This window comes from Cryptomeria japonica, unplaced genomic scaffold (assembly GCF_030272615.1).
Source record: "Cryptomeria japonica unplaced genomic scaffold, Sugi_1.0 HiC_scaffold_776, whole genome shotgun sequence".
NCBI lineage: Eukaryota > Viridiplantae > Streptophyta > Pinopsida > Cupressales > Cupressaceae > Cryptomeria > Cryptomeria japonica.
In genome coordinates, this window is record NW_026729537.1 from 7,501 (window position 1) to 22,500 (window position 15,000).

At 59.4% G+C, this 15,000-nt stretch overlaps 1 non-coding gene across 1 annotated transcript; it reads left to right on the plus strand.

Annotated features, from left to right (window-relative positions):
- Nucleotides 1-11,992: 11,992 nt before the first annotated feature.
- Nucleotides 11,993-12,111, plus strand: LOC131872783 (5S ribosomal RNA). The gene has a single exon (XR_009370868.1). It is a non-coding gene; the product is annotated as a 5S ribosomal RNA (ribosomal RNA).
- The last annotated feature ends 2,889 nt before the right edge of the window (nt 12,112-15,000 follow it).

Sequence of the window (15,000 nt, forward strand, 5' to 3'; positions counted from 1 at the left end):
CAACGAAGGAACGTGCCAAAGATCGAGAACAATGGCAGAAATGCTAGTAACGTGCACTTCGGGACCAACGCATCACCGGAAGACAACCGCCAAACATCGAAAGAGTCGCGATGCTCCGCAACCTACGTGCAAAGCGGTCGCACACCGGGTAAGGGAGTGAGAGCCCCAAACATAGCTGGGCGAGGCGCTCACTCCGCTCTTTAATATCTCGTTAATACCGCCAAGGAAATGGCACAAGCACACACACACAAGCATCCTCGGAAGAGGACAGTTCGAGTGACAGGTCAAATCCAAGAGTTCCGAAGACTACCTCCAGGAACAATCGGGAACAAGACCGATTACAAGTCGTCGAGTCTGTTACTGGGCGAACACGAGATGCGCACAGGAAATCGATCAGCCCTCACAATGGCCCAAGGCCAGAGATCGGACTGCTACGATTTACCCCAACAATCATCGTGCCACTCTTCGCAGAGAGGTGATAGACGCCAACGAGCCCGCGCATAGCAATCGAGGTGTAAAAAGGGCGTTGAAGGCAGGAAGCCTGGACGAAAGAGGCTACGAGGTCACCTCGAAGCGGTCTAAGAATCGGGCGCACTTGGGGCGACTACCAGTGCCAACCCCTTATCCCGCGGTGCGTCCGACACACAGAAATTTCCAAGGCGGCCAAGGAGCCTCCCCGCATAGCAATCGGGGTGTGAGGTTACGGATGCAGCATTGATAGCAATCGAGGTGTGAGGCGAAGGATGCAGAAGTGAGAGCCGAGGGATGTAGCAGAGATAGCAATCGGGGTGTGTGATGCAGAAGAGATAGCAATCGAGGTGTGCGGTGGGAAGGGCCCAGCAGCCAGAATGCATGAAGCGACGGATGAAGCAGTGATGACAACCGGGCTGTGAGGAGAGGAGGGATGCAGCCAAGAAAGCAATCAGGGCTCGAGGCAAGGGATGCATCAAGGATAGCAATCATGTTGTGAGGCGAGATTCCAAAGGCTAAACGTGAGAGGCTGCAGGGTCGACTCAGAGAGGTCTATGCATGTGAGAGGCTGAAAGCAAGGTCGACTCGGAGCGGTCTATGCATCGGGCGCGCTTGGGGCGACTACCAGTGCCAACCCCTTATCCCGCGACGCGTCCGACAAAGAGAACGTTCCAAGGCGGCAGAGGAGGTTACCAGCCGAAGGATGCAGTAGCAATAACAGGTATAGTTCCGCGGCGGCCGAGAAGACTCACCGCATAGGAATCGGGATGCGAGGCGAGGGATGCGGCGGGAAGGCCCCGACGGCTAAACGGAAGAGGCTGCAGGGCCGCCTCGGAATGGTCCAAGCATCGGATGCGATTGGGACGACTACCAGTGCCAACCCCTTATCCCGCGATGCGTCCGATACACAGATAGTTCCAAGGCGGCCGAGGAGCCTCACCGCATATCAATCGGGGTGCGAGGCGAGGGATGGGGCGGGAAGGCCCCAACGGCTAGACGGAAGAGGCTTCAGGGCCACCTCGGAATGGTCCAAGCATCGGACGCGCTTGGGGCGACTGCCAGTGCCAACCCCTTATCCCGCGATGCGTCCGATACACAGATGGTTCCAAGGCGGCCGAGGAGCCTCACCGCATAGCAATCGGGGGTGCGAGGCGAGGGATGGGGCGGGAAGGCCCCAACGGCTAGACGGAAGAGGCTTCAGGGCCGCCTAGGAATGGTCCAAGCATCGGACACGCTTGGGGCGACTACCAGTGACAGCCCCCTATCCCGCGATGCGTCCGATACGAAGATGGTTCCAAGGCGGCCGAGGAGCCTCACCGCATAGCAATCGGGGTGCGAGGTGGGGGATGCGGCGAGATGGCCCCAACGGCTAGACGGAAGAGGCCACAGGGCCGCGTCGGAATAGTCCAAGCATCGGACGCGCTTGGGGCGACTACCAGTGACAACCCCTTATCCCGCGATGCGTCCGATACGAAGATAGTTCCAAGGCGGCCGAGGAGCCTCACCGCATAGCAATCGGGGTGCGAGGTGGGGGATGCGGCGAGATGGCCCCAACGGCTAGACGGAAGAGGCTGCAGGGCCGCCTCGGAATAGTCCAAGCATCGGACGCGCTTGGGGCCACTACCAGTGACAACCCCTTATCCCGCAATGCGTCCGATACGAAGATAGTTCCAAGGCGGCCGAAGAGCCTCACCGCATAGCAATCGGGGTGCGAGGTGGGGGATGCGGCGAGATGGCCCCAACGGCTAGACGGAAGAGGCCACAGGGCCGCCTCGGAATAGTCCAAGCATCGGACGCGCTTGGGGCGACTACCAGTGACAACCCCTTATCCCGCGATGCGTCCGATACGAAGATAGTTCCCAGGCGGCCGAGGAGCCTCACCGCATAGCAATCGGGGTGCGAGGCGAGGGATGCGGCGAGATGGCCCCAAAGGCTAGACGGAAGAGGCTGCAGGGCTGCCTCGGAATAGTCCAAGCATCGGACGCGCTTGGGGCGACTACCACTGCCAACCCCTTATCCCGCGATGCGTCCGATACACAGATAGTTCCGAGGCGGCCGAGGAGGTGGGGGATGCAGCGAGATGGCCCCAACGGCTAGACGGAAGAGGCTGCAGGGCCGCCTCGGAATAGTCCAAGCATCGGACGCGCTTGGGGCGACTACCAGTGACAACCCCTTATCCCGCGATGCGTCCGATACACAGATAGTTCCGAGGCGGCCAAGGAGCCTCACCGCATAGCAATCGTGGTGCGAGGTGGGGGATGCGGCGAGATGGCCCCAACGGCTAGACGGAAGAGGCTGCAGGGCCGCCTCGGAATGGTCCAAGCATCGGATGCGCTTGGGGCGACTACCACTGCCAACCCCTTATCCCGCGATGCGTCCGATACACAGATAGTTCCAAGGCGGCCGAGGAGCCTCACAGCATAGCAATCGGGGTGCGAGGCGAGGGATGCGGCGAGAAAGCCCCAACGGCTAGAGGGAAGAGGCTTCAGGTCCGCCTCGGAATGGTCCAAGCATCGGACGCGCTTGGGGCGACTACCAGTGACAACCCCTTATCCCGCGACGCGTCCGATACACAGATAGTTCCAAGGCGGCCGAGGAGCCTCACCGCATAGCAATCGGGGTGCGAGGCGAGGGATGCGGCGAGAAGGACCCAACGGCTACACGGAAGAGGCTTCGGGGCCGCCTCGGAATGGTCCAAGCATCGGACGCGCTTGGGGCGACTACCAGTGACAACCCCTTATCCCGCGACGCGTCCGATACACAGATAGTTCCAAGGCGGCCGAGGAGCCTCACCGCATAGCAATCGGGGTGCGAGGCGAGGGATGCGGCGAGAAGGACCCAACGGCTACACGGAAGAGGCTTCGGGGCCGCCTCGGAATGGTCCAAGCATCGGACGCGCTTGGGGCGACTACCAGTGACAACCCCTTATCCCGCGACGCGTCCGATACACAGATAGTTCCAAGGCGGCCGAGGAGCCTCACCGCATAGCAATCGGGGTGCGAGGCGAGGGATGCGGCGAGAAGGACCCAACGGCTAGACGGAAGAGGCTTCGGGTCCGCCTCGGAATGGTCCAAGCATCGGACGCGCTTGGGGCGACTACCAGTGACAACCCCTTATCCCGCGACGCGTCCGATACACAGATAGTTCCAAGGCGGCCGAGGAGCCTCACCGCATAGCAATCGGGGTGCGAGGCGAGGGATGCGGCGAGAAGGACCCAACGGCTAGACGGAAGAGGCTTCGGGTCCGCCTCGGAATGGTCCAAGCATCGGACGCGCTTGGGGCGACTACCAGTGACAACCCCTTATCCCGCGACGCGTCCGATACACAGATAGTTCCAAGGCGGCCGAGGAGCCTCACCGCATAGCAATCCCGCATAGCAATCGGGGTGCGAGGCGAGGGATGCGGCGAGAAGGACCCAACGGCTAGACGGAAGAGGCTTCGGGTCCGCCTCGGAATGGTCCAAGCATCGGACGCGCTTGGGGCGACTACCAGTGACAACCCCTTATCCCGCGACGCGTCCGATACACAGATAGTTCCGAGGCGGCCGAGGAGCCTCACCGCATAGCAATCGGGGTGCGAGGCGAAGGATGCGGCGAGAAGGACCCAACGGCTAGACGGAAGAGGCTTCGGGTCCGCCTCGGAATGGTCTAAGCATCGGACGCGCTTGGGGCGACTACCAGTGACAACCCCTTATCCCGCGACGCGTCCGATACACAGATAGTTCCAAGGCGGCCGAGGAGCCTCACCGCATAGCAATCGGGGTGCGAGGCGAGGGATGCGGCGAGAAGGACCCAACGGCTAGACGGAAGAGGCTTCAGGGCCGCCTCGGAATGGTCCAAGCATCGGACGCGCTTGGGGCGACTACCAATGACAACCCCTTATCCCGCGACGCGTCCGATACACAGATAGTTCCGAGGCGGCCGAGGAGCCTCACCGCATAGCAATCGGGGTGCGAGGCGAGGGATGCGGCGAGAAGGACCCAACGGCTAGACGGAAGAGGCTTCAGGGCCGCCTCGGAATGGTCCAAGCATCGGACGCGCTTGGGGCGACTACCAGTGACAACCCCTTATCCCGCGACGCGTCCGATACACAGATAGTTCCGAGGCGGCCGAGGAGCCTCACCGCATAGCAATCGGGGTGCGAGGCGAGGGATGCGGCGAGAAGGACCCAACGGCTAGACGGAAGAGGCTTCAGGGCCGCCTCGGAATGGTCCAAGCATCGGACGCGCTTGGGGCGACTACCGTTGCCAACCCCTTATCCCGCGATGCGTCTGATACACAGATAGTTCCGAGGCGGCCGAGGAGCCTCACCGCATAGCAATCGGGTTGCGAGGCAGATTATTGGGAAGGGAACCCCCTGGGATGCGGCTCAAGCAGTGCCCAAAGGGACTGGAATGCGGAATCACATCGAGAGACCCAAATGCTATACGAGGGCTCAAATCGAATTATCGATTTGGCCACGACATGGACGCATCGGAACGACTACCTTTGCCGAACCACTCGCAATTGCATCCATACCGAAACCAATAGACATTTCCGTTAGAGCCCTCGCATAGCATTCGGGAATCTCGCATGCCCCTCTAAATCGACCAATGCTGGCGCTCAATGAAAATCCGAGCGCTACCACCGTTCGAGCGCCAGCATTGGTCGAGTTAGAGGGGCACGGGGGAGAATGCTCCAGTCAACACCTCCCCTATATAAGTTATTTGTCCGATTCTCGCACAACCGTAGTCTGCCTCGTCGAATCAAACAACGGTCCCAGATTCCGACTTCCGTTCCGTAGAGACCCAAAAGCTAGATGGAGGCTCGCAAGAAAGAGAGTCGGCGCATAGCAATCGGGTTTCTCGAACGTTTAGGGACCGAGCTCACTTGCGGATAGGGCAAAATCCGCCAAGCAACCCAAAAGCTAGACGGGGGCTCGAATCGAATCGCCTAGGCGGCCACAACAACGACGTGTTGGATCGACTACCAGTGCCAAACCATTCAGCAAGACTAGTCTGTGTCGAGGCCGGATAGAGATTCTCAGAGAGCGCTCGCATAGCATTTAGGAGACCTGCCGCGTCCCTCACACTCGACAAATGGTGGTGCACGTTTATAAATCCGAGCGATCCCAACCCTTTCAAGCACCAACATCGGTCGAGATAGAGGGGCACGGAGGGGGCTGCGTGAGACAACACAGTCCCCTATATAAGTTATTTGTCCGATTCTCACACATCCGAAGAATGGTCATCAAATCGGACAACAGCCCAAACTTCCGACTTCCGTCCCAGAAAGCCCAAGAGCTATCTAAAACGTTCATGGCCGGAACTCGATCGCGGCTATACCAGTCCGCCAAGCAACCCAAAAGCTAGACTGGAGCTCTAGTCGAATCACCTCTGTGGCCATTGCAAGGACGTGTTGGAGCGACTACCATTGCCGAACCATTCCGCAGGTCGAGTCCATACCAAGGCCGCATAGAGATTCACGATGAGCTCCTGCATAGCAATCAGGAGACTTGCCGTGTCCATCACAATCGATAAATCCTGGTGCAAGATTTTTGCATCCGAGCGCTCCAACCAGTCGAGCACCAGCATCAATCGACATAAACGGGCACGGGGGGAGGATGCTCGAGAACACTACCTCCCCTATATAAGTTATTTGTCCGATTCTCAAGCAGCCGAAGTCTGGTCATCGAATCGGGTCAAAGACCACAACTTCCGACTTTACCCACAATGCAAGTCATCGAATCGAACATCGGCCCCCGAGTCGGACTCCATGCGTATGTCAGGTCATCGGACCCAAATTCCGCCTTCCTGCGCATGGCGGGCCATCAATATCAACTCGGTCATCGGACCCAAACTCCGCCTTTTTGCGTATGGCACGCCTTCAAATCGGTCATCGGACCCAAATTCCGCCTTCCTGTGCATGGCGGGCCATCAACATCAACTCGGTCATCGGACCCAAATTCCGCCTTTCTGCGCATGGCACGCCATCAACTCGGTCATCGGACCCAAATTCCGCCTTCCTGCGCATGGCAGGTCATCGGACACAAATTCAGACCTCGCCAATATGCCTACGTATCGAATCGGTCATCGGACCCAACTTCCGACTTCATCCATACTGTAGGGTCTTTGAGGTTGGCGCGGTGCGCTCAACCCAGGGAGTCGACCCATCGAAGCATACACCTCCCCTATATAAGCTATTTGTCCGATTCCCACACCTGTGTAGTTTGCACCTCTGACCAGGACATCGACCCCAACTTCCGAACTCGACTGCAACGACGGCACCAGCGCCTTGGTGCGCACCTTGCGACGCACAGTCCCAACATTCGCCTTCCTGCACATGGCAGGTCATCGGACCCAAATTCCGACCTCGCGAGTATGCCTACATATCGAATCGGTCATCGGACCCAACTTCCGACTTCATCCATACCGTAGGGTCTTTGAGGTTGGCGCGGTGCGCTCAACCCGGGGAGTCGACCCAACGAAGCATACACCTCCCCTATATAAGCTATTTGTCCGATTCCCACACCTGTGTAGTTTGCACCTCCGATCAAGACATCGACCCCAACTTCCGAACTCGCCTCCAACGACCGAACCAGCGCCTTGGTGCGCACCTTGCAACGCACAGTGCCAACATTCGCCTTCCTGCACGTGGCAGGTCATCGGACCCAAATTCCGACCTCGCGAGTATGCCTACATATCGAATCGGTCATCGGACCCAACTTCCGACTTCATCCATACCGTAGGGTCTTTGAGGTTGGCGCGGTGCGCTCAACCCGGGGAGTCGACCCAACGAAGCATACACCTCCCCTATATAAGCTATTTGTCCGATTCCCACACCTGTGTAGCTTGCACCTCCGATCAGGACATCGACCCCAACTTCCGAACTCGACTAAAAAGACCGCACCAGCGCCTTGGTGTGCACCTTGCAACGCACAGTGTCAACATTCGCCTTCCTGCACATGGCAGGTCATCGGACCCAAATTCCGACCTCATGAGCATACCTACTAATCGAATTGGTCATCGGACCCAACTTCCGACTTCATCCATACCGTAGGGTCTTTGAGGTTGGCGCGGTGCGCTCAACCTGGGGAGTCGACCCATCGAAGCATACACCTCCCCTATATAAGCTATTTGTCCGATTCCGACACCTGTGTAGTTTGCACCTCCGCTCAGGACATCGACCCCAACTTCCGAACTCGCCTGCAACGACCGAACCAGCGCCTTGGTGCGCACCAAAAGTGCGCACTTTTGGAGGGCACTTTTGTGCGCTCCAAAGGTGCGCACTTTTGGAGGGCACTTTTCTGCGCTCCAAAGGTGCGCACTTTTGGAGGGCACTTTTTGGAGGGCACTTTTCTGCGCTCCAAAGGTGCGCACTTTTGGAGGGCACTTTTTGGAGGGCACTTTTCTGCGCTCCAAAGGTGCGCACTTTTGGAGGGCACTTTTTGGAGGGCACTTTTCTGCGCTCCAAAGGTGCGCACTTTTGGAGGGCACTTTTTGGAGGGCACTTTTCTGCGCTCCAAAGGTGCGCACTTTTGGAGGGCACTTTTTGGAGGGCACTTTTCTGCGCTCCAAAGGTGCGCACTTTTGGAGGGCACTTTTCTGCGCTCCAAAGGTGCGCACTTTTGGAGGGCACTTTTTGGAGGGCACTTTTCTGCGCTCCAAAGGTGCGCACTTTTGGAGGGCACTTTTCTGCGCTCCAAAGGTGCGCACTTTTGGAGGGCACTTTTTGGAGGGCACTTTTCTGCGCTCCAAAGGTGCGCACTTTTGGAGGGCACTTTTGTGCACTCCAAAGGTGCGCACTTTTGGAGGGCACTTTTCCTGTGCTCCAAAGGTGCACACCTAGGTGAGCACCTTCGACCACACCTTGTAGCACACCAAACTCTGACTTTCGACTTCATCCGCAATGCAGGGTCTTTGAGGTTGGCGCAATGCGCACAACCAGGGGAGTCGACCCATCAAACCCAACACCTCCCCTATATAAGCTATTTGTCTGATTCTCATACATGCGTAGCCTGCAGGAGCAATTAGGACATCGACCCCAACTTTCGGCTTCTAAACGAAAACAAGGTCTTTGAGGTTGGTGTAATGCGAACAACTAGGGGAGTCAACCCATCAAACCCAACACCTCCCCTATATAAGCTATTTGTCTGATTCTCATACATGTGTAGTCTACAGGAGCAATTAGGACATCGACCCCAACTTTTGACTTCTTAACGAAAACAAGGTCTTTGAGGTTGACGTAATGCGCACAACCAGGGGAGTCGACCCATCAAACCCAACACCTCCCCTATATAAGCTATTTGTCCGATTCTCATACATGTGTAGCCTGCAGGAGCCATTAGGACATTGACCCCAACTTTTGACTTCTTAACGAAAACAAGGTCTTTGAGGTTGGCGTAATGCGCACAACCAAGGGAGTTGACCCATCAAACCCAACACCTCCCCTATATAAGCTATTTGTCTGATTCTCATACATGTGTAGCCTGCAACAACGATTAGGACATCCACCCCAACTTCTGAATTCGTCTGCGTTGACCGCACCAAAGGTGCACGCCTTGGTGCTCACCAAAATCCGACTTCCGACTTCTTCTGCTATGCGGGGTCTTTGAGGTTGGCGCAGTGCGCACAACCAGGGGAGTCAACCCACCGAATGCAACACCTCCCCTATATAAGCTATTTGTCTGATTCTCATACATGCGTAGACTGCAGCAATGATTAGGACATCCACCCCAACTTTTGACTTCTTAAACAAGACAGGGTCTTTGAAGTTGGTGCAGTGCACACAACCAGGGGAGTCGACCCATCAAACGCAACACCTCCCCTATATAAAGCTATTTGTCCGATTCTCATACGTGTAGTCTGCAGCAGCGATTAGGACATCGACCCCAACTTCCGAATTCGTTTGCATTGACCGCACCAAAGGTGCACGCCTTGGTGTGCACCCTGGAGTGCACTTTGGTGCTCACCTCGGTGCACACTTTGGTGTGCACCTCGGTGTGCACCAAAGGTGCGCACCTTGGAGCGCACCAAAGGTGTACACTTTGGAGCGCACCACATAGGGTCTTTGAGAGGTTGGCGCAGTGCGCACACCAAGGTGGGTGTTGAGGTGCGTGCCGAGGTGGGTGGGTGCTAGGGTGCGCTCCATGGTGGGTGCCAGGGTGGGTGCGTGCTAGGGTGGATTCCAAAGAGGGTCATAGGGTGGGTGCCAAGGTGGGTTGGTGATATAGTGGGTTCAAAGGTGGGTACTAGGGTGGGTTCCAAGGTGGGTCACAAGTTGGGTGCCAGGATGCGTGGGTGTTAGGTTGGGTGCCAAGGTGGGCTCCTGCGTGGGTGGGTGCTAGGGTGGGTTTCAAGGTGGACGCGAGGGCGGGTGCCAAGGTGGGTAACAAGTTGGGTGTTAGGATGGGTGAGTGCTAGAGTGGGTGCCAAGGTGGGTGGGTGCTAAGGTGGATGCCAAGGTGGTTCACAGGGTGGGTGGGTTCTAGGGTGAGTTCCAAGGTGGGTCACAGGTTCAGTGCTAGGGTGGGTGTCAAGGCGGGTGTCGAGGTGCCTGGGTGCTAGGGTGTGGATGCCAATGTGGGTCATAGGGTGGGTACTAGGGTGGGCTGCAATGTGGGTGCCAAGGTGGGTAACATGCTCGGTGGGTTCTAAATTGGGTGCCAGGGTGGGTGTGCACCCACCTTGCCCGAGGTGGGTGCCAAGGTGCCAGTGTGGGTGGGTGCTAAGGTGGATGCCAAGGTGGGTGAGAAGGTGGGTGATAGGTTGAGTGGTAGGATGGGTGGGTGCCAAGATGGGTCACAGGGTGGGTGCAAGGGTGGGTAGGTGCTAGGGTTGGTGTCAGGGTGGGTGGGTGCTAGGTTGGGTTCCAAGGTGGGTGCGAGGGTGAGTGTCAAGGTGGGTCACAGGTTAGGTGCTAGGATGGGTGAGTGCTAGGGTGCAAAGGTGCCAGGGTGGGTGCTAGGATGGGTCGATGCTAGGGTGAGTGGCAAGGTGGGTCCACAAGTGTCAAGGTGGGTGCCGAGGTGGGTGCCAAGTCGGCGACTGCTATGGTGGATGCCAAGGTGGGTCACGGGGTGGGTGCCAAGTTGCTAGGTTGGGTTCCAAGGTGGGTGCCAACGTGGGTGCTAGGGTGCGTGGGTTAAAGGGTGTGTCACAACGTGGGTGCCAGGATGGGTGCGCACCCACACTGGCCAAGACGGGTGCGGGTGCAAGGTTGGGTTCCAAGCCCGGTCACAGGCTGGGTGCTAGGATGGGTGGGTGCCAAGGTGGGCACCAGGGTGGGTGCACCCACCCTGGCCAAGGTGGGTCACGGGGTGGGTCCTAGGGTGGGTAACGGGGTGGGTACTAAGGTGCGTGCCAAGGTGGGTCATAGGGTGGGTGCCAAGGTGGGCACCAGGGTGGGTGTGCACCAACCCTAGCCAGGGTAGGTCACGGGGTGGTTGTCGGGGTGGGCGTCAAGGAGCCAAGGTGGGTGGCAAGTAGCCAAGTTGCGTGCCAAGGTGGGTGTCGGGGTGGGTGCCAAGGATCCAAGGTGGGTGCCAAGGAACCAAGGTGGGTGTCTGGGTGGGTGCCGAGGTGGGAGCCAGGGTGGGTCCCAAGGTGAGTGCAAAGGTGGGTGCCAGGGTCAAGGTGAGTGCCAATGTGGGTTCCAAGGTGCCAGGGTCAGGGTGAGTGCCAATGTGGGTTCAAAGGTGCTAAGTTGGGTGCGAGGTTGGGTGCGAGGGTGGGTGGGTGCCAAGGTGTGCTAGGTGGAAGCCCGGGTGGGTCGGCATCCCATGGGTGTCGAGTTGGGTGCCTGATGGGTGCTTCTTGTCAAGTTTTAGTCGTCGGGACTCATTTCGAGCCTTAGAGGTCGTTTCTTGTCCGGTTGCCCTGTCTTCGACCTGGGAACCCAATTTTGGTCCTCGGGTCCCATTTTTTTTTGTCTCGCATCCCACTTTTGGCCTGTGGCCTTTTCGGGGTCGATTCTCGTTTTGGGCATCAGAGCATGTTTCTTCTCCTAAAACCCAATATTTGTTTATTAAGTCTCGGAACACATTTTTGTTCTCGTGGACCCATCATGGGTCTTGGAACGCATTTGTGGTCCTTGGGTCCCATTTTGCATCCCGAAACTTGTGTTTTGGTGCTTGATCCCTATTTTGGGTGCCCACCTTGCACCAAGTGCGCACCCGGGGCAAACCGAGCGCCTTGGTGCACCGGGGCAAGATCGAGCGTGCACCCGAGGCGCCCCGAACATGCACCAAGGTGCACTCGGCCCACATGTGAGCGCAGGTCGTTGCGCCCGAGGTGGTGTGTGGGCACCGCGTTGCAGACGGGACACTGCACGCACACGACGCCCCCTCCAGGTGCACGCACGTAGGCCGGGCCGGGTGCACACCCGACGCCCTAGCAAGGTGCGCGCACCCGGGCAGGGCTCACACTTGGCGAACGGGGCGCACTTCGCGAGGGAGGGTGTGCACCTCGACGGGGGTGGGTGGCCGGGGTGGATTCGCACGTGGGTCGCGGTTTGCTAAGTACACACTGCGACAAGCTCATAACGGGTGCGATCATACCAGCATTAGTGCACCGGATCCCATCAGAACTCCGCAGTTAAGCGCGCTTGGGCCGGAGTAGTACTGGGATGGGTGACCTCCCGGGAAGTCCCGGTGTTGCACCCTTTTTTAGTTTTTCGCCGGGCGTCGCAATGCTATTTGAATAAACCTTTTGCCCGTTTGCGTTCTCGTCGGGGCCGGGCCGGGCCGGGGTGCGCTGCCCGCACTACCGCGCGCGCGGGGGCGACACCGAGCGCGCACCCGAGGCACCCCGAGCACACAGGCCACGGTGCAACCCGGGCGTTGTGCGCGCACCCCGGTGCGCCCGAGGTGCTGCGCGCGCACCCAGGTGAAATCGGTGTGCACCTCGGCCAGTGCGCGCTCGGTCGAGTCGCGCACGTTGGCCAAGGTGCACGGTGATGTTTCTTACTCTAAGGTTCCGCACCAGACGCCCGGGACAGGTGAGCGAAGCTGGGCGGGGCCGGGTGCGCGGCCGGGGCAGGTGCACGCAGCTGGAGAGAGCTTTGGAGCACACTTCGGAGCGCACCAATGATGCGCTCCATTCAAAAGTTTCCTGAAAAGGCAAAAAAAGTTGAGATTATAGAATTTCCCACTTGAGAGATTGTAAAAAAAAAAAATTTAAAATGAAGGAAACGCGGGTGCCAAGGTGTGCGCAGCCCAGCCAAGGTGTGCGCACCAAGGCGCCCACCCTGGCGAAGGTGCACGCAAGGTGCGCACCCGAGGCAAACCGGACAATTAACCCAACTTTCGACTTCGCGCGCACCTTGGAGCGCACTTCGGAGCGCTCCTTGGTGCGCACCAATCTTGGGCACCTCGGAGTGCACCATGGCGCCCACCAAGGTGCGCACCCGGGGCAAACCGAGCTCCGACTTCGTGCGCACCTTGGAGCGCACGAAAGGTGCGCACCATGGCGCCCACCAAGGTGCGCAGCCCAGCCAAGGCGTGCGCATCAAGGTGCGCACCCTGGCGAAGGTGCGCACCCGGGGCAAACCGAGCTCCGACTTCGTGCGCACCTTGGAGCGCACAAAAGGTGCGCAACCCAGCCAAGGTGTGCGCACCCCGGTCAAACCGAGCTCCGAATCGTGCGCACCAGAGGTGCACGCCATCGTGCGCACCTTGGAGCACACTTCGGAGCCCTCCTTGGTGCGCGCCGATGTTGCGCACCTCGGAGCGCACCCGGGGAAAACAATGCAATTAACCCGACTTTCGACTTCGTGGGCACCTCGGAGCGCTCTCGGGTTCGCACCTCGGAGCACACCGAGGTGCGCACCTTTGATGCGCTGCCTTCACCAATTTCCAGAAAAGGCAAGAAAACATTGAGAAGGTGTGCGCACCGAGGTGCCCACCCTGGCGAAGGTGCACGCGAGGTGCGCACCCGGGGCAAACCGGGCTCCGACTTCGTGCACGCCGCACCTTGGAGCACACTTCGGAGCGCTCCTTGGTGCGCACCAGGGCGCGCAACCCAGCCGAGGTGCCCACCCCGGCGAAGGTGCACGCGAGGTGCGCACCCGGGGCAAACCGGGCTCCGACTTCGTGCACGCCATGGTGCCCACCGCGGCGAAGGTGCACGCGAGGTGCGCACCCGGGGCAAACCGGGCTCCGACTTCGTGCACGCCGCACCTTGGAGCACACTTCGGAGCGCTCCTTGGTGCGCACCATGGTGCCCACCAGGGCGCGCAACCCCGCCGAAGGTGCACGCGAGGTGCGCACCCGGGGCAAACCGGGCTCCGACTTCGTGCACGCCGCACCTTGGAGCACACTTCGGAGCGCTCCTTGGTGCGCACCATGGTGCCCACCAGGGCGCGCAACCCCGCCGAAGGTGCACGCGAGGTGCGCACCCGGGGCAAACCGGGCTCCGACTTCGTGCACGCCATGGTGCGCACCGCGGCGAAGGTGCGCACCCGGGGCAAACCGGGCTCCGACTTCGTGCACGCCGCACCTTGGAGCACACTTCGGAGCGCTCCTTGGTGCGCACCAGGGCGCGCAACCCAGCCGAGGTGCCCACCCCGGCGAAGGTGCACGCGAGGTGCGTACCCGGGGCAAACCGGGCTCCGACTTCGTGCACGCCGCACCTTGGAGCACACTTCGGAGCGCTCCTTGGTGCGCACCATGGTGCCCACCAGGCCGCGCAACCCAGCCAAGGTGTGCGCACCAAGGTGCACGCGAGGTGCGCACCCGGGGCAAACCGGGGTCCGACTTCGTGCACGCCGCACCTTGGAGCACACATCGGGGCGCTCCCGGGTTCGCACCGGCGTTGCGCACCGTGGTGGGCACCTCGGAGCACACCAAGGTGGGCAGCGAGGTGCGCACCTTTGATGCGATGCCTTCACTAATTTCCATAAAAGGCAAAAAAAAAACGAGATTTTAAAATTTCCGTTTTGAAAGATAGTGAGAAAAAGGGAATGCTGGTGCCATCTTGAGCCCGCCCTGGTGCGCAGCCCAGCCAAGGTGTGCGCACCAAGGTGCCCACCCTGGCGAAGGTGCGCGCCCGGGCAATTAACCCAACTTCCAACTTCGCGCGCGCCAGGGTGGGAGCGCACCCAACAACCGGGCCTGGGAAGAGCCAATGCGAGAAACCCCACCAAACGCTCTGACAAAAAAAGAGGGGGCGCTCCAGTAACCCCGCTTCGGAGCGCACCCTGGGCAAACCCAGCCAAGGTGCCCACCCCGGCCAAGGTGCAGGCGAGGTGCGCACCCGGGGCAAACCGGGCTCCGACAACGTGCACGCCGCACCTTGGAGCACACTTCGTAGCGCTCCCGGGTGCGCACCTCAGAGCACACCAAGGTGGGCAGCGAGGTGCGCACCTTTGATGCGCTGCCTTCACTAATTTCCAGAAAAGGCAAAAAAAAAAGGAGATTTTAAAATTTCCGTTTTGAAAGATAGTGAAAAAAACGGAACGCGCGTGCCATCTTGAGCCCGCCCTGGTGCGCAGCCCAGGTAAGGTGCCCACCCTGGCAAAGGTGCGCACCCGGGCAATTAACCCTACTTCCGAC